Here is a 20,316-nt window from a genome sequence, read left to right as displayed (position 1 = left end):
GTGGAACTCCCCAGTCTTGTAGACACAAGAGAACAATCATGGAAACAGGAACACATGGGCTACTTGCACAGTGAACAAGTCTGTAAGAACATGTTCACACACCACCAAGAAACCTGAAGACACAAAAGAGAATGGTAAAACCAAAAACACTCAGTTTGAAAAAATGTTTGCAGTAATCCGCAAGTGCTAGTAAAAGATGTAAATAACAGGGTATTTGGTTGGTTCTCTTTTGTGTCTTCAGGTTTCTTGGTGGTGTGTGAACATGTTCTTACAGACTTGTTCACTGTGCAAGTAGCCCATGTGTTCCTGTTTCCATGATTGTTCTCTTGTGTCTACAAGACTGGGGAGTTCCACCACTCCTCTTGGGCTAGCTGCACAAAAGCTGTTCTGCCCTGTATGCACACATGGATTTTTCCTCTCTGAACCCTGTTCACACAGGTAATATACAGATGATCAGGTTTTTAAATACATCAGATAGGGATTGCATACATTAGTTAGGACTGCTCTGATATGGGTATACCGTGAAGATTGGTAGAGCAGCTTAGTATACATTTTTTGCAAAAAACGTATCAACCAAATACCCTGTTATTTACATCTTTTACTAGCACTTGCGGATTACTGCAAACATTTTTTCAAACTGAGTGTTTTTGGTTTTACCATTCTCTTTTGTGTCTTCAGGTTTCTTGGTGGTGTGTGAACATGTTCTTACAGACTTGTTCACTGTGCAAGTAGCCCATGTGTTCCTGTTTCCATGATTGTTCTCTTGTGTCTACAAGACTGGGGAGTTCCACCACTCCTCTTGGGTTAGCTGCACAAAAGCTGTTCTGCCCTGTATGCACACATGGATTTTTCCTCTCTGAACCCTGTTCACACAGGTAATATACAGATGATCAGGTTTTTAAATACATCAGATAGGGATTGCATACATTAGTTAGGACTGCTCTGATATGGGTATACCGTGAAGATTGGTAGAGCAGCTTAGTATACATTTTTTGCAAAAAACGTATCAACCAAATACCCTGTTATTTACATCTTTTACTAGCACTTGCGGATTACTGCAAACATTTTTTCAAACTGAGTGTTTTTGGTTTTACCATTCTCTTTTGTGTCTTCAGGTTTCTTGGTGGTGTGTGAACATGTTCTTACAGACTTGTTCACTGTGCAAGTAGCCCATGTGTTCCTGTTTCCATGATTGTTCTCTTGTGTCTACAAGACTGGGGAGTTCCACCACTCCTCTTGGGCTAGCTGCACAAAAGCTGTTCTGCCCTGTATGCACACATGGATTTTTCCTCTCTGAACCCTGTTCACACAGGTAATATACAGATGATCAGGTTTTTAAATACATCAGATAGGGATTGCATACATTAGTTAGGACTGCTCTGATATGGGTATACCGTGAAGATTGGTAGAGCAGCTTAGTATACATTTTTTGCAAAAAACGTATCAACCAAATACCCTGTTATTTACATCTTTTACTAGCACTTGCGGATTACTGCAAACATTTTTTCAAACTGAGTGTTTTTGGTTTTACCATTCTCTTTTGTGTCTTCAGGTTTCTTGGTGGTGTGTGAACATGTTCTTACAGACTTGTTCACTGTGCAAGTAGCCCATGTGTTCCTGTTTCCATGATTGTTCTCTTGTGTCTACAAGACTGGGGAGTTCCACCACTCCTCTTGGGCTAGCTGCACAAAAGCTGTTCTGCCCTGTATGCACACATGGATTTTTCCTCTCTGAACCCTGTTCACACAGGTAATATACAGATGATCAGGTTTTTAAATACATCAGATAGGGATTGCATACATTAGTTAGGACTGCTCTGATATGGGTATACCGTGAAGATTGGTAGAGCAGCTTAGTATACATTTTTTGCAAAAAACGTATCAACCAAATACCCTGTTATTTACATCTTTTACTAGCACTTGCGGATTACTGCAAACATTTTTTCAAACTGAGTGTTTTTGGTTTTACCATTCTCTTTTGTGTCTTCAGGTTTCTTGGTGGTGTGTGAACATGTTCTTACAGACTTGTTCACTGTGCAAGTAGCCCATGTGTTCCTGTTTCCATGATTGTTCTCTTGTGTCTACAAGACTGGGGAGTTCCACCACTCCTCTTGGGCTAGCTGCACAAAAGCTGTTCTGCCCTGTATGCACACATGGATTTTTCCTCTCTGAACCCTGTTCACACAGGTAATATACAGATGATCAGGTTTTTAAATACATCAGATAGGGATTGCATACATTAGTTAGGACTGCTCTGATATGGGTATACCGTGAAGATTGGTAGAGCAGCTTAGTATACATTTTTTGCAAAAAACGTATCAACCAAATACCCTGTTATTTACATCTTTTACTAGCACTTGCGGATTACTGCAAACATTTTTTCAAACTGAGTGTTTTTGGTTTTACCATTCTCTTTTGTGTCTTCAGGTTTCTTGGTGGTGTGTGAACATGTTCTTACAGACTTGTTCACTGTGCAAGTAGCCCATGTGTTCCTGTTTCCATGATTGTTCTCTTGTGTCTACAAGACTGGGGAGTTCCACCACTCCTCTTGGGCTAGCTGCACAAAAGCTGTTCTGCCCTGTATGCACACATGGATTTTTCCTCTCTGAACCCTGTTCACACAGGTAATATACAGATGATCAGGTTTTTAAATACATCAGATAGGGATTGCATACATTAGTTAGGACTGCTCTGATATGGGTATACCGTGAAGATTGGTAGAGCAGCTTAGTATACATTTTTTGCAAAAAACGTATCAACCAAATACCCTGTTATTTACATCTTTTACTAGCACTTGCGGATTACTGCAAACATTTTTTCAAACTGAGTGTTTTTGGTTTTACCATTCTCTTTTGTGTCTTCAGGTTTCTTGGTGGTGTGTGAACATGTTCTTACAGACTTGTTCACTGTGCAAGTAGCCCATGTGTTCCTGTTTCCATGATTGTTCTCTTGTGTCTACAAGACTGGGGAGTTCCACCACTCCTCTTGGGCTAGCTGCACAAAAGCTGTTCTGCCCTGTATGCACACATGGATTTTTCCTCTCTGAACCCTGTTCACACAGGTAATATACAGATGATCAGGTTTTTAAATACATCAGATAGGGATTGCATACATTAGTTAGGACTGCTCTGATATGGGTATACCGTGAAGATTGGTAGAGCAGCTTAGTATACATTTTTTGCAAAAAACGTATCAACCAAATACCCTGTTATTTACATCTTTTACTAGCACTTGCGGATTACTGCAAACATTTTTTCAAACTGAGTGTTTTTGGTTTTACCATTCTCTTTTGTGTCTTCAGGTTTCTTGGTGGTGTGTGAACATGTTCTTACAGACTTGTTCACTGTGCAAGTAGCCCATGTGTTCCTGTTTCCATGATTGTTCTCTTGTGTCTACAAGACTGGGGAGTTCCACCACTCCTCTTGGGCTAGCTGCACAAAAGCTGTTCTGCCCTGTATGCACACATGGATTTTTCCTCTCTGAACCCTGTTCACACAGGTAATATACAGATGATCAGGTTTTTAAATACATCAGATAGGGATTGCATACATTAGTTAGGACTGCTCTGATATGGGTATACCGTGAAGATTGGTAGAGCAGCTTAGTATACATTTTTTGCAAAAAACGTATCAACCAAATACCCTGTTATTTACATCTTTTACTAGCACTTGCGGATTACTGCAAACATTTTTTCAAACTGAGTGTTTTTGGTTTTACCATTCTCTTTTGTGTCTTCAGGTTTCTTGGTGGTGTGTGAACATGTTCTTACAGACTTGTTCACTGTGCAAGTAGCCCATGTGTTCCTGTTTCCATGATTGTTCTCTTGTGTCTACAAGACTGGGGAGTTCCACCACTCCTCTTGGGCTAGCTGCACAAAAGCTGTTCTGCCCTGTATGCACACATGGATTTTTCCTCTCTGAACCCTGTTCACACAGGTAATATACAGATGATCAGGTTTTTAAATACATCAGATAGGGATTGCATACATTAGTTAGGACTGCTCTGATATGGGTATACCGTGAAGATTGGTAGAGCAGCTTAGTATACATTTTTTGCAAAAAACGTATCAACCAAATACCCTGTTATTTACATCTTTTACTAGCACTTGCGGATTACTGCAAACATTTTTTCAAACTGAGTGTTTTTGGTTTTACCATTCTCTTTTGTGTCTTCAGGTTTCTTGGTGGTGTGTGAACATGTTCTTACAGACTTGTTCACTGTGCAAGTAGCCCATGTGTTCCTGTTTCCATGATTGTTCTCTTGTGTCTACAAGACTGGGGAGTTCCACCACTCCTCTTGGGCTAGCTGCACAAAAGCTGTTCTGCCCTGTATGCACACATGGATTTTTCCTCTCTGAACCCTGTTCACACAGGTAATATACAGATGATCAGGTTTTTAAATACATCAGATAGGGATTGCATACATTAGTTAGGACTGCTCTGATATGGGTATACCGTGAAGATTGGTAGAGCAGCTTAGTATACATTTTTTGCAAAAAACGTATCAACCAAATACCCTGTTATTTACATCTTTTACTAGCACTTGCGGATTACTGCAAACATTTTTTCAAACTGAGTGTTTTTGGTTTTACCATTCTCTTTTGTGTCTTCAGGTTTCTTGGTGGTGTGTGAACATGTTCTTACAGACTTGTTCACTGTGCAAGTAGCCCATGTGTTCCTGTTTCCATGATTGTTCTCTTGTGTCTACAAGACTAGGGAGTTCCACCACTCCTCTTGGGCTAGCTGCACAAAAGCTGTTCTGCCCTGTATGCACACATGGATTTTTCCTCTCTGAACCCTGTTCACACAGGTAATATACAGATGATCAGGTTTTTAAATACATCAGATAGGGATTGCATACATTAGTTAGGACTGCTCTGATATGGGTATACCGTGAAGATTGGTAGAGCAGCTTAGTATACATTTTTTGCAAAAAACGTATCAACCAAATACCCTGTTATTTACATCTTTTACTAGCACTTGCGGATTACTGCAAACATTTTTTCAAACTGAGTGTTTTTGGTTTTACCATTCTCTTTTGTGTCTTCAGGTTTCTTGGTGGTGTGTGAACATGTTCTTACAGACTTGTTCACTGTGCAAGTAGCCCATGTGTTCCTGTTTCCACCTCCCTAAATGGCCAAAGTCCCCACACGGGGCCGTGGTATCGCCACTTGGCGCCAGCACCCGTGAGAGTACTGTTTGTCTGAAGAGGTGGGTGTGCCCGCTTTTGGTCGACGGCACTGCCACTAGGTCCCTCATAGTACAATAAAGTGTCTGGCGGTGGTGGTGCGCACCCAACGTCAGACACACCGTTGTAATATGAGGGGCCCTGGGCCTGTACCGCCGGCCACAAGACAGTCCCCCCCCCCAGGTCAAACAGTGCTCTACGACTTGCAAAATTTTCTCTCACAGCTCCACCAATGTTTAGTCTATGCGCTGACATCCTTCAATGCCTGGCACTGTCAATACCATTGTATTGACATTTTTCTTATGTTAGGCCTTCGAAGCCTGTCTGCGGTCACTCCTTCCACTAGGCCTCCACTGACCTGTCTACTGCCGCCCGTGTTCCCCTGGAACCAATTTTAAATTGCCTACAGCCAGCCCAATTTATTATGTTAGGGCTTCGAAGCCTGTCTGCGGTCCCTCCTTCCACTAGGCCTCCACTGACCTGTCTACTGCTGCCCGTGTTCCCCTGGAACCAATTTTAAATTGCCTACAGCCAGCCCAATTTATTATGTTAGGGCTTCGAAGCCTGTCTGCGGTCCCTCCTTCCACTAGGCCTCCACTGACCTGTCTACTGCTGCCCGTGTTCCCCTGGAACCAATTTTAAATTGCCTACAGCCAGCCCAATTTATTATGTTAGGCCTTCAAAGCCTGTCTGCGGTCCCTCCTTCCACTAGGCCTCCACTGACCATTGTACTGCTGCCCGTGTTCCCCTGGAACCAATTTTAAATTGCCAACAGCCCTATTTTTTTATGTTAGGCCTTCGAAGCCTGTCTGCGGTCCCTCCTCCCACTAGGCCTCCACTGACCTGTCTATTGCCGCCCGTGTTCCCCTGGAACCAATTTTAAATTGCCTACAGCCAGCCCAATTTATTATGTTAGGGCTTCGAAGCCTGTCTGCGGTCCCTCCTTCCACTAGGCCTCCACTGACCTGTCTACTGCTGCCCGTTTTCCCCTGGAACCAATTTTAAATTGCCTACAGCCAGCCCAATTTATTATGTTAGGGCTTCGAAGCCTGTCTGCGGTCCCTCCTTCCACAAGGCCTCCACTGACCTGTCTACTGCCGCCCGTGTTCCCCTGGAACCAATTTTAAATTGCCTACAGCCAGCCCAATTTATTATGTTAGGGCTTCGAAGCCTGTCTGCGGTCCCTCCTTCCACTAGGCCTCCACTGACCTGTCTACTGCTGCCCGTGTTCCCCTGGAACCAATTTTAAATTGCCTACAGCCAGCCCAATTTATTATGTTAGGGCTTCGAAGCCTGTCTGCGGTCCCTCCTTCCACTAGGCCTCCACTGACCTGTCTACTGCCGCCCGTGTTCCCCTGGAACCAATTTTAAATTGCCTACAGCCAGCCCAATTTATTATGCTAGGGCTTCGAAGCCTGTCTGCGGTCCCTCCTTCCACTAGGCCTCCACTGACCTGTCTACTGCTGTCCGTGTTCCCCTGGAACCAATTGTAAATTGCCTACATCCCAATTTTTGTTATGTTAGGCCTTCGAAGCCTGTCTGCGGCCCGTTCTTTCCACTACTACTACACTGACCAGGCCACTGCTGCCCGTGTTCCCCTGGAACCAATTTTAAATTGCCTACAGCCAGACCAATTTATTATGTTAGGCCTTCAAAGCCTGTCTGCGGTCCCTCCTTCCACTAGGCCTCCACTGACCATTGTACTGCTGCCCGTGTACCCCTGGAACCAATTTTAAATTGCCAACAGCCCTATTTTTTTATGTTAGGCCTTCGAAGCCTGTCTGCGGTCCCTCCTTCCACTAGGCCTCCACTGACCTGTCTACTGCCGCCCGTGTTCCCCTGGAACCAATTTTAAATTGCCTACAGCCAGCCCAATTTATTATGTTAGGGCTTCGAAGCCTGTCTGCGGTCCCTCCTTCCACTAGGCCTCCACTGACCTGTCTACTGCTGCCCGTGTTCCCCTGGAACCAATTTTAAATTGCCTACAGCCAGCCCAATTTATTATGTTAGGGCTTCGAAGCCTGTCTGCGGTCCCTCCTTCCACTAGGCCTCCACTGACCTGTCTACTGCTGCCCGTGTTCCCCTGGAACCAATTTTAAATTGCCTACAGCCAGCCCAATTTATTATGTTAGGGCTTCGAAGCCTGTCTGCGGTCCCTCCTTCCACTAGGCCTCCACTGACCTGTCTACTGCCGCCCGTGTTCCCCTGGAACCAATTTTAAATTGCCTACAGCCAGCCCAATTTATTATGTTAGGGCTTCGAAGCCTGTCTGCGGTCCCTCCTTCCACTAGGCCTCCACTGACCTGTCTACTGCTGCCCGTGTTCCCCTGGAACCAATTTTAAATTGCCTACAGCCAGCCCAATTTATTATGTTAGGGCTTCGAAGGCTGTCTGCGGTCCCTCCTTCCACTAGGCCTCCACTGACCTGTCTACTGCTGCCCGTGTTCCCCTGGAACCAATTTTAAATTGCCTACAGCCAGCCCAATTTATTATGTTAGGGCTTCGAAGCCTGTCTGCGGTCCCTCCTTCCACTAGGCCTCCACTGACCTGTCTACTGCCGCCCGTGTACCCCTGGAACCAATTTTAAATTGCCTACAGCCAGCCCAATTTATTATGTTAGGGCTTCGAAGCCTGTCTGCGGTCCCTCCTTCCACTAGGCCTCCACTGACCTGTCTACTGCTGCCCGTGTTCCCCTGGAACCAATTTTAAATTGCCTACAGCCAGCCCAATTTATTATGTTAGGGCTTCGAAGCCTGTCTGCGGTCCCTCCTTCCACTAGGCCTCCACTGACCTGTCTACTGCTGCCCGTGTTCCCCTGGAACCAATTTTAAATTGCCTACAGCCAGCCCAATTTATTATGTTAGGGCTTCGAAGCCTGTCTGCGGTCCCTCCTTCCACTAGGCCTCCACTGACCTGTCTACTGCTGCCCGTGTTCCCCTGGAACCAATTTTAAATTGCCTACAGCCAGCCCAATTTATTATGTTAGGGCTTCGAAGCCTGTCTGCGGTCCCTCCTTCCACTAGGCCTCCACTGACCTGTCTACTGCTGCCCGTGTTCCCCTGGAACCAATTTTAAATTGCCTACAGCCAGCCCAATTTATTATGTTAGGGCTTCGAAGCCTGTCTGCGGTCCCTCCTTCCACTAGGCCTCCACTGACCTGTCTACTGCTGCCCGTGTTCCCCTGGAACCAATTTTAAATTGTCTACAGCCAGCCCAATTTATTATGTTAGGGCTTCGAAGCCTGTCTGCGGTCCCTCCTTCCACTAGGCCTCCACTGACCTGTCTACTGCCGCCCGTGTTCCCCTGGAACCAATTTTAAATTGCCTACAGCCAGCCCAATTTATTATGTTAGGGCTTCGAAGCCTGTCTGTGGTCCCTCCTTCCACTAGGCCTCCACTGACCTGTCTACTGCTGTCCGTGTTCCCCTGGAACCAATTGTAAATTGCCTACATCCCAATTTTTGTTATGTTAGGCCTTCGAAGCCTGTCTGTGGCCCGTTCTTTCCACTACTACTACACTGACCAGGCCACTGCTGCCCGTGTTCCCCTGGAACCAATTTTAAATTGCCTACAGCCAGCCCAATTTATTATGTTAGGCCTTCAAAGCCTGTCTGCGGTCCCTCCTTCCACTAGGCCTCCACTGACCTGTCTACTGCTGCCCGTGTACCCCTTGAACCAACATCAGAAAATATAAAAATAAGTATTTTGCTTATAAAAAAGAAAATACTGGAGAGATATCAAATGCAGACATTTTAACATTAAAAACAAACACATACAACAAAAATCTGGTACAGTACTAAAAATGGCCACCAGCTACAATAACTTTCTCCTGCAAGTAGTTAACTGAAAGTTTATTTCAATTTAAAACACAGATATGGCATCCACCGAGTGTTGTCCTGTCGCGTCTTCTTTATATTATTGCCAAGAAGATGCAAAACAATGAAAATAATAAGATCATTATTTACCAAAAAAATAGAGTAAGTCAAAACCACATTGCAAATAAACATTCATTACAAATAAAGAAGCAGGGCGCGTCCGAGGGTGAGTATATACCTAATAAGAATATAATCACCCTCGGACGCGCCCTGCTTCTTTCCGACAGCCTTCCTTCCTAAGAATCAGCCCTTCCGTGGTGTAGAGAGAGGGTGTGTTACACTCCAAGGTGTTCCCCAGGTTGCCTTTCCTGAGCTTCGATCTTCATGCTCTCGTTTAGTAGTTGTCGGAAAGTAGGCTGCATTAGGCCTACAAATTGGGTATGGGGTGCAGAGAGATGGTGTGTTACACTCCAAGGTGTTCCCCAGGTTTCCTTGCCATTGCTTCGGTCTTCCGACTCTCGTTTAGTAGTTGTAGAAAACTACACTGCATTAGGCCTACAAAATGGGTATCGGGTGGAGAGAGATGGTGTGTTACACTCCAAGGTGTTCCCCAGGTTTCCTTGCCATTGCTTCGGTCTTCCGACTCTCGTTTAGTAGTTGTAGAAAACTACACTGCATTAGGCCTACAAAATGGGTATCGGGTGGAGAGAGATGGTGTGTTACACTCCAAGGTGTTCCCCAGGTTTCCTTGCCATTGCTTCGGTCTTCCGACTCTCGTTTAGTAGTTGTAGAAAACTACACTGCATTAGGCCTACAAAATGGGTATCGGGTGGAGAGAGATGGTGTGTTACACTCCAAGGTGTTCCCCAGGTTTCCTTGCCATTGCTTCGGTCTTCCGACTCTCGTTTAGTAGTTGTAGAAAACTACACTGCATTAGGCCTACAAAATGGGTATCGGGTGGAGAGAGATGGTGTGTTACACTCCAAGGTGTTCCCCAGGTTTCCTTGCCATTGCTTCGGTCTTCCGACTCTCGTTTAGTAGTTGTAGAAAACTACACTGCATTAGGCCTACAAAATGGGTATGGGGTGGAGAGAGATGGTGTGTTCCACTCCAAGGTGTTCTCCAGGTTGCCTTTCCTGAGCTTCTATCTTCAGGCTCTCGTTAAATTGTGGTTAAATGGAACAACTGCATTTGGCGTACTAGTTGGTTTGGGGCCTACTAACAGTGTCTGCCGCTCCTTGCTGTTCTCCTGGTTTCCTGTCCTGAAATTCCGTTTTCAGGCGCTCGTTAAGTAGTTGTTAATGTTAGACTGCATTTGGCCTACTAGTTGGGTTGGGGCCTACTATCGGTGTCTGCCACTCCTTGCTGTTCTCCTCCACTGAACAAAGCTGTGCCGCCTGTTTACTACGGTTGCCAATTTTGAACTGCATTTCGACTACTTACTGATTTGGGCCTACTCTCTGTGTCAGCCTCTCATTCCAGTTGTCCTCCACTGCAATGCCCCCTGGTTATTCCTGTGTTACCAATTTTGAACTGCATTTAGCCAACTTTATTCTTTGGACCTATATCTGTGTTTCCTCCTCATCCTGCCCATTGCCCAGCCAGTGATAGATGAGTCTGCTGGTACATTGACCCATAACGCAACATTCCCCGTGCATGCTACACAACAACATTGTGACCCTGCTGAAAGTCAGGTTGCTCTTCCCGCATACCATACCACCTTACACGGGGACAAAGAGGAAGGTGCAGATGAAAGTGCAGGTTCCTTCATCAGGTGGGGGGAGGAATACTAGTTGGCGACGTCACTGGCACAGGGCCTCTCATAGTACGCAAAAGTGTTGCTGCCGGTGGGAGGCGCCCCCGCCGTGCAAACACACCGCTGTACTTTGAGGGGCCCTGTGCCAGTGCCAATGCCAACGAGTGGGCCCCCCCTGCTTGCTCAGGTTCACAGCACTTGCAAAGTTGAAATACTTACCTCTCCCTGCTCCACTGCCGTGACGTGGTCCAGATTTCCTGGGCCCACTAATTACTTGAACCAGCCCTACCCACCACAACTTTAGCCAAATGACCCCCAATTTCAAATGCCTTCCAATTATTATAAGGTAAATTACGCTTGACAAGCTTCATTAAGAAGAATGGATGGTTTTGACATTAAAATGGGCACTCTAGGTGTTTTCCTGGCCCCCACTCACTGCCGACTATGCTGCCCCATTCACTTGCATTGGGTTTCGTGTTTCGGTCGATCCCGACTTTACGTCATAATCGGCCGATTTCACTCGACCCGACTTTTGAGATAGTCGGGTTTCGCGAAACCCGGCTCGACTCTAAAAAGGTCAAGGTCGCTCAACTCTACTGGTCACAGTTCAACCCCATTCAACTACACTATACTGGGATGTAGCAGGGGTATACAGTGATCTTTGACTGCTTGACCTGTGTCACCACCATAGCTGTCATGTAGCCCTAGCCTAAACCTCCACAGGACTCAATATTTTAGGAAACCATCATTTAGTAAATGAGTTTAAAGTCCCTTAGTCATGTTCTTCTATAAAAACCCTAATATGAGAAGCATGACTAAGACCATATGTAAATGGAAAAGTAAACTTTATTGAAAACTAGATAAAAACTTGTAAAAAGTACAATACAAGGAATCCATACAAGGTTAAGAACCAGACAAAAGTAAAAAGGGACAAAACAGTTAGAGACCCCAAGGGGTGGTACTATGCAGTTAGACATGCATGAAGGAATGATGAGTAAGTAAATCAAGTATATATAAGCAAATAGAAGGAGCAATAGTGAAAGTGAATAATACCAGTAATAATAATAAGGTACACGTATATATATAGTCGTGTTGGCTATAATCAATGAGCATAAATTAAGTAGTGCTTGACATCCAACATATATAAAGCAGTGATTGAAATCACACACACAGCACAGAAAAGTGCCCAATACATACAGTGGGGAAAAAATATTTAGTTATACCAACAATTGTGCAAGTTCTCCCATTTAAAAAGATGAGAGAGGCCTGTAATTGACATTATTATTATTATTATTATTATTATTATTTATTTATATAGCACCATTGATTCCATGGTGCTGTACATGAGAAGGGGTTACATACAAGTTACAAATATCACATACAGTAAACAAACTAACAATGACGGACTGATACAGAGGGGCGAGGACCCTGCCCTTGCGGGCTTACATTCTACAGGATGTAGACATCATAGGTAGATCACAACTATGAGAGTCAAAATGAGAAAAAAAAATCCAGAAAATCACCTTGTCTGATTTGGCAAGATTTATTTTGCAAATTATGGTGGAAAATAAGTATTTGGTCACCTAAAAACATGCAAGATTTCTGCCTCTCACAGACCTGTAACTTCTTCTTTAAGAGGCTCCTCTGTCCTCCACACATTACCTGTAGTAGTGGCACCTGTTTGAACTTGTTATCAGTATAAACAACACCTGTCCACAACCTCAAATAGTGACACTCCAAACTCCACTATGGTGAAAACCAAAGAGCTGTCAAAGGACACCAGAAACAAAATTGTAGCTCTGCGCCAGGCTGGGAAGACTGAATCCGCAATAGGCAAACATCTTGGTGTGATAAAGTCAACTGTGGAAGCAATAATAAGAAAATGGAAGACATACAAGACCCCTAATAAACTCCCTCGATCTGAGGCTCCTGGGGCTCCACGCAAGATTTCACCTCGTGGGGTCAAAATGATCACAAGAACGGTGAGCAAAAATCCCAGAATCACATGGGGGGACCTAGCGAATGACCTGCACAGAGATGGGACAAGCGTAACAAAGGCTACAATCAGTAACACACTATGCCACCAGGGACTCAGATCCTGCAGGGCCAGACGTGTCCCCCTGCTTAAGCCAGTACATGTCTGAAGTTTGCTAGAGACCATTTGGATTATCCAGAAGAGTATTGGGAGAATGTCATATAGTCTGATGAAACCAAAGTAAAACTGTTTGGTAGAAACAAAACTTGTCGTGTTTGGAGGAGACAGAATGCTGAGTTGCATCCAAAGAACACCATACCTACTGTGAAGCATGGGGGTGGCAACATCATGCTTTGGGGCTGTTTCTCTGCAAATGGACCAGGACAACTGATCCGAGTATATGAACGAATAAATGGGGCCATGTATCATGATATTTTGAATGCAAACCTCCTTCCAACAGCAAGGGCATTGAAGATTAAACATGGATTGGTCTTTCAGCATGATAATGATCCCAAGCACGCCGCCAGGGCAATGCAGGAGTGGCTTTCTAAGAAGCATAGCCAGTCTCCAGATCTCAACCCCATAGAAAACCTTTGGAGGGAGTTGAAAGTCCGTGTTGCCCAGCGACAGGCCCAAAGCATCACTGCTCTAGAGGAGATCTGCATGGAGGAATGGGCCAACATACCACCAACAGTGTGTGCCAGCCTTGTGAAGACTTATAGAAAATGTTTGACCTGTATCACAGGATGCATAACAAAATATTGAGATGATCTTTTGTTAATGACCAAATACTTATTTTCCACCATAATTTGCTAAATAATTCTTGCCAAATCAAACAAGGTGATTTTTTATTATATACAGTGCTAAAATGAATGTTTTGCACCAGGATCTTTACTTGCATAAAAGAAGAAAGATGAAAAAAATAATTATTTTAAAATTACTGAAATCTTGAAGACTGTTCATAAAAATTTTTAATGAGTTTTTAAATGCTTGTCAGCTGGATGCCTATAATTACTGACATAATCATGTGACTGTCAATCACCCGACTGAACGAAACAGCAATTTAAATGCGCACGTACGTACAACACAATATTGTGTATGTGGAATCTAAAAATAATAATCGTGCTGAGAGGCTTATTTTATCACACTGAAGGCAAGGAAGAAGCATTTGTGTGGTGGCTAGCTACCTTTAGATAGAATGTACTTATCATTCTGGAATTTGGCTAGAAATTCTGTATTAATGCTTTAAAAATATTTTTGGCTCTATCAATTCTGCCATATGTAAAGTAATAATGTAACAATGATAAGTGATTGAATTATTTATTGTAATGCAACATAGCTGCCAGTGCTGCAGAAAAGCATCTTTGTGGACTGAACCATTGTTAGTTGAACCTAGCAATTTACTTGATAACAGACATTATGGATTTCTATCTTATGTTTCCTTTTTCTTCACTGTTCCTCACAGTTTCCAAGACCTCGGCTTGCAATCATTCAATAAAAGTGTTTAGCTCCAATGGTTACAAAATTTCCCCAGTCTTGTAATAATCTCATAAGGATGAATTTATCATGACAACTTTTTGCAGTCAAAAAGTTGCAAAATTCTACTCAATGGGTAGTTTGCATATATTTTTCAACTTCCTGTCATTTTTGCATATTTTCTTAAAGGGAATCTGTCATGTCCCTAAACGCTATTAACATGCCAATATAGAGTTAATCTGCAGGTTAACAGAGTTCTAGGGTCCTGTGGCCACCACACTGAAAGTCTGTCTGCAGGAAAGAAATTAATTTTATTCCTATTGGCAGTCTTTGGCTTTCAGTCAGAAGCACGGAAGGCGCTGCTTCAATCACAGCTCAGTACATGGGGGCAGCGGCTGTAACCACGTCCCAGCAGTAACTGACAGCCAGCTCGCCTAAAGCCTCATTCAGATGTCAGTTTTCCACAGATGAAACAAGTAGACACCAGGGCCCGGACGAGGAGCAGCACCAGCCTAGGGTGCCACCTCTGCCTACCTGATGGGATCGCACTTTAAAAAAAAAATTCTGAAAGTCTGCGGCCACCCATCATCTGCCGCAGACATTCTGTACAGTGTCAACCGGGGCACTGACATTGAGGTGAGTGATGCCAGTCACTGACACCGCTCACCCTTCTCCCTTTGATGACATTGTTCCCTCCCTGCTTTCAATTGTTTTCGCGTCTATCAGACACAAATGCAATTGATGTGTGCGCCACCCGTACAGGAGCAGAGCATGTGTGATCTCTCCTGCTCCACCAGGACCTCCAGCAAGATGCTAGCCGCTTCTGCCCTGGCGCCTTGTAGGAGAAGGTGCACGCAGGGGACGTTGGATAGTGCAGTGCAATGACTTTATCACGCTGTCCAACGTCCACTGCTGCACAGATAAGGTGACTATGAGCTTATAAATATATATATATATACATATATATATATATATATATATATATATATACAGTATATACATATATACAGATGGTTTTTGCAACTGCACTTGGGGACACTTTCAAAGTTTTCACAATTTTCGGACTGACTGACCTTCATTTCTTAAAGTAATGATGGCCACTCGTTTTTCTTTACTTACAGTGCCTACAAGTAGTATTCAACCCCCTGCAGATTTAGCAGGTTTACACATTTGGAATTAACTTGGCATTGTGACATTTGGACTGTGGATCAGCCTGGAAGTGTGAAATGCACTGCAGCAAAAAAGAATGTTATTTCTTTTTTTTTTTAAATTGTGAAAAGTCTTTTCAGAGGGTCATTTATTATTCAACCCCTCAACCCACCAGAATTCTGTTTGGTTCCCCTAAAGTATTAAGAAGTAGTTCAGGCACAAAGAACAATGAGCTTCACATGTTTGGATTAATTATCTCTTTTTCCAGCCTTTTCTGACTATTTAAGACCCTCCCCAAACTTGTGAACAGCACTCATACATGGTCAACATGGGAAAGACAAAGGAGCATTCCAAGGCCATCAGAGACAAGATCGTGGAGGGTCACAAGGCTGGCAAGGGGTACAAAACCCTTTCCAAGGAGTTGGGCCTACCTGTCTCCACTGTTGGGAGCATCATCCGGAAGTGGAAGGCTTATGGAACTACTGTTAGCTTTCCACGGCCTGGACAGCCTTTGAAAGTTTCCTCCCGTGCCAAGGCCAGGCTTGTCCGAAGAGTCAAGACTAACCCAAGGACAACAAGGAAGGAGCTCCGGGAAGATCTCATGGCAGTGGGGACATTGGTTTCAGTCAATACCATAAGTAACGTACTCCACGCAATGGTCTCCGTTCCAGACGAGCCCGTAAGGTACCTTTACTTTCAAAGCGTCATGTCAAGGCTCGTCTACAGTTTGCTCATGATGACTTGGAGGACTCTGAGACTGGCTGGTTCAAGGCTCTCTGGTCTGATGAGACCAAGATCGAGATCTTTGGTGCCAACCACACACGTGACGTTTGTAGACTGGATGGCACTGCATACGACCCCAAGAATACCATCCCTACAGTCAAGCATGGTGGTGGCAGCATCATGCTGTGGGGCTGTTTCTCAGCCAAGGGGCCTGGCCATCTGGTCCGCATCCATGGGAAGATGGATAGCACGGCCTACCTGGTGATTTTGGCCAAAAACCTCCGCTCCTCCATCAAGGATCTTAAGATGGGTCGTCATTTCATCTTCCAACAAGACAACGACCCAAAGCACACAGCCAAGAAAACCAAGGCCTGGTTCAAGAGGCAAAAAATCAAGGTGTTGCAGTGCCCTAGTCAGTCTCCTGACCTTAACCCAATTGAAAACTTGTGGAAGGAGCTCAAGATTAAAGTCCACATGAGACACCCAAAGAACCTAGATAACTTGGAGAAGATCTGCATGGAGGAGTGGGCCAAGATAACTCCAGAGACCTGTGCCGGCCTGATCAGGTCTTATAAAAGACGATTATTAGCTGTAATTGCAAACAAAGGTTATTCCACAAAATATTAAACCTAGGGGTTGAATAATAATTGACCCACACTTTTATGTTTAAAATTTATAAAAATTTAACTGAGCAACAAAACTTTTTGGTTTGTAAAATTTATGCATCTGTTAATAAATCCTGCTCTTGTTTGAAGTTTGAAGGCTCTAACTTATTTGCATCTTATTAAACCTGCTAAATCTGCAGGGGGTTGAATACTACTTGTAGGCACTGTAGCTGCTTTTTTCTTGCCATAATACAAATTCTAACAGTCTATTCAGTAGGACTATCAGCTGTGTATCCACCAGACTTCTGCTCAGCACAACTGATGGTCCCAACCCCATTTATCAGGCAAGAAATCCCACTTATTAAACCTGACAGTGCATACCTGTGAAGTGAAAACCATTCCCGATGACTACCTCTTGAAGCTCATCAAGAGAATGCCAAGAGTGTGCAAAGCAGTCATCAAAGCAAAAGGTGGCTACTTTGAAGAACCTAGAATATAAGACATATTTTCAGTTGTTTCACACTTTTTTTTGTTAAGTATATAATTCCACATGTGCTAATTCATAGTTTTCATGCCTTCAGTGTGAATTTACAATTTTCATAGTCATGAAAATACAGAAAAATCTTTAAATGAGAAACTTTTAAATGTCCAAAGTTTTGCTCTGTACTGTATATTACTGTGCAGGGTCACAAAATGAGGTGAGGGGTTTTGCTGATGGGGTGATTAAATGTGAGGCTGTGCAGGTGGAGAATAAAATGAATAAAATGAGGTGAGGGGCTGTGCTGATGGGGCGATAAAATGTGGGGCCTTGCAGATGGGGAATAAAATGAGGTGAGGGGCTGTGTTGATGGGGATTATAAAATTAGGTGAGGGTCTGTGCTGATGGAGGATAAAATGTGGGGCTGTACAGATTGGGGTAATAAACTGATGGCCTTTGCAGATGGTGGAATGTGGTGAGAGGCTGGGCAGAGAGGAGATAAAATGTGGAGCTGTACTGATGGGGTATTAAACTGACGGGCTGTGCGGATGGGGCAAAAAACCGACGGCTGTGCAGATGGAAGGGAATAGGCTGAGGGGCTGGGCAGAGGGGGGATAAAATGAGGGCTGAGCAAATTGAGGGAATAAGTTGAGGGTCTGTGTAGAGAGGGGGTAAAATGAGGATCTGTGTAGATGGGAATACAAATGAAGGTCTGTGCAGATAGGGGAATAAAATGAGGGACTGTGCAGATAGGGGAATAAACGGGCTGTGCAGATGTGGGAATAAATTGAGGGGCTGTGCAGGGGGGCATAAAATAGCTGGTGGCTTTTTTGGACATCATACTATTTATGGGGGTCTGTGGTGGACATCATACTATATATGGGGAGCTGTGGTGGGTGGTGACCATACTACATATTGAGGGGTTGTTGTGCATATACCATATTGGCGGCTGTGGTGATCATCATACTGTATAAGGTGACAGTGTGAGGAGTGGTTACAGATTGAAGAGGTCAGTGTAGAGAGCAGTATGAGGGCATAGTGTGAAAAGGGGCACAGAATGGATACGGAGAAGAGACAGCATTAAATAGAGGCACAATATGGATAGGGGTTTGAATGGTGGGTGGACAATGTGGAGATATAGAAAGTGTAATGGAAAACTAGAGAGGAGACAGCCGTGATATAGGTCGTGCTTCATAAGGCTAGATAAAGGGCAGACCATAGGAGGCTTATGTGGGCCATAATATGAACAAATATTGTTATGTAGAGGGAATTTTAATAACGCTCTTATTTTTAATGACACTGTGTCGTGATGTGCTGCAAAAGACCGGAGAAGATGGAGGTCTGCAGAGACGAGCTGTGGATGTGAAAAGTCATTATGGCGTTTCAAAAAGATGGAGATGAAAAGAAAGAAATGACTGTAAGATGTAATCTATAAGGTAACTGGATGTAAATGTTTATTTGTGATACTAATTCTCATCGTGCTGTTGTTCCGGCATAGTCCACAGTCTGATGATGACTGTTAATAACAAATCTAGAAAAACCATAAGGAAAACCTCCCATAAAATATAACTTTTAATACTACTTTTAAATGGACTGTACAAAAGACCACACAGTCACTACAATAATCATATCAAAAGCAGGAATGGAATATAAATAGTAATTCCAATTTAGATCTGAGCCTCCTACTCACTCCGTTCCTGCATATTGTTGAAAACCTAAAAGAGAGAAAAGTGCAAAAATAGTGCAATAAAACAATAGCCAATTGGGTTGTTATGGGCACATATATGAGTATACTTTATGAATACTGAATCAAAGCAGGGAGTGAGAGGGGCCTATATTACCCTAATTTACCCTATTGGCTCTCCCTATCTGACTCTACTGTGAAACGGTATGCACCCCTGCTCAACCTCGGCAGCCCTAAATACCCTAGTTCGGCCCTAAACAAATATTGACACAATGGTAGATCACCTCTAAGAAAGGCCACTATATAAGAAGGGTAGAAATGTAGTGGATATTGAAATCATTACCTCTATCAGATGGTTAGTATATACAGATTAATAAAATAGTGTTTCATATAGATATAAATATCCACAATGGACTAAGAAATTCATATAGTTATTAGCACTCATATCAGAAGTATAGGTTGCTCTCCAAATAGGGCAAACATAAAATAATGTCCGATGACACATGATTCAAGCCAAATATATCCATAATAAATATACATATACTACATATATCATATATTATACTATTTATTAAGAGTGTTATTGCCATCTGATAGAGGTAATGATGTTTTCTTTGTTGACATGAGAATAAAATACTGAAGATTTTATGAAGAGACGCTTGGTGCTGGAACGTTTTTCCATTTTTGCTATTGCTACTGAGTGGTATCCAGCCACTAGTTCCTGGCACCTGTGTTCATTTGTATTCTGGGGAAGCTCCACTAAGGCCGGCGTCACACTAGCGAGTTTTACGGACGTATGAGCACATAAAATACGTCCGTAAAACTCGCCTAACAAATGTCCCAATTATTCTCTATGCCCCTGCTCCTATCAGCCGTATTTTACTGATCAGTATTATACGGCTTTCTACGGCCGTAGAAAATCGCAGCATGCTGCATTTGTCACCGTATTGCGCAAAAAAAACGCCAATGAAAGTCTATGGAAACCCCAAAAATACGGATTACACACGGACCAGCAGTGTGACTTGCGAGAAATATGCAGCGGTGTTAGAGAGAAAAGCCGGCAATTCAGTGCGGTGTACAGTAAAATCACACTGACAGCTTACAATAGAATAGGTAGAATAAATGTGTACACATAGAATAGGTATATATATATATATATGTCAGTGAGACACATATATATATATATATTATTACTTCATACAGCGCTAGACAGCTTTAAAGCCGGTAACTCAATTGCCGGCTTTTACTATCTCCTTCCTAAACCCGACATGATATGTGACATGGTTTACATACAGTAAACCATCTTATATCCCCATTTTTTTTGCATATTCCACACTACTAATGTTTGTAGTGTGTCTATGCAAAATTTGGCCGTTCTAGCTATAAAATTAAAGGGTTAAATGGCGGAAAAAATTGGAGTGGGCTCCCGCGCAATTTTCTCCACCAGAGTAGTAAAGCCAGTGACTGAGG

Source organism: Ranitomeya imitator, chromosome 6 (assembly GCF_032444005.1).
Source record: "Ranitomeya imitator isolate aRanImi1 chromosome 6, aRanImi1.pri, whole genome shotgun sequence".
NCBI classification, from domain to species: Eukaryota; Metazoa; Chordata; class Amphibia; order Anura; family Dendrobatidae; genus Ranitomeya; species Ranitomeya imitator.
The sequence above is the reverse complement of the archived record's forward strand: the minus strand, read 5'-3'. Positions refer to the sequence as shown.